The sequence below is a fragment of the Oryzias melastigma genome, linkage group LG13 (assembly GCF_002922805.2).
Source record: "Oryzias melastigma strain HK-1 linkage group LG13, ASM292280v2, whole genome shotgun sequence".
Taxonomy (NCBI): Eukaryota; Metazoa; Chordata; class Actinopteri; order Beloniformes; family Adrianichthyidae; genus Oryzias; species Oryzias melastigma.
In genome coordinates, this window is record NC_050524.1 from 30,628,283 (window position 1) to 30,628,494 (window position 212).

Here is a 212-nt window from a genome sequence, read left to right on the forward strand (position 1 = left end):
TCAAATGTCAGGTTTGAACTTTGTGTGTCAGCATCATAACATGAAAAATTTAGAAGAAAGGTCAGCCTAAATCTATAGATCTTACATTTGTCTGTGCTCCAAGTTTATAGACGTTTTCTAGTCATCAAATTCCTCTTAGTTTTTTCATTTGAAAGTTATATTTTTAAACAACTGCTGCTAATCAGAGCTTAAGTGACCAAAGTCTCTGAAAG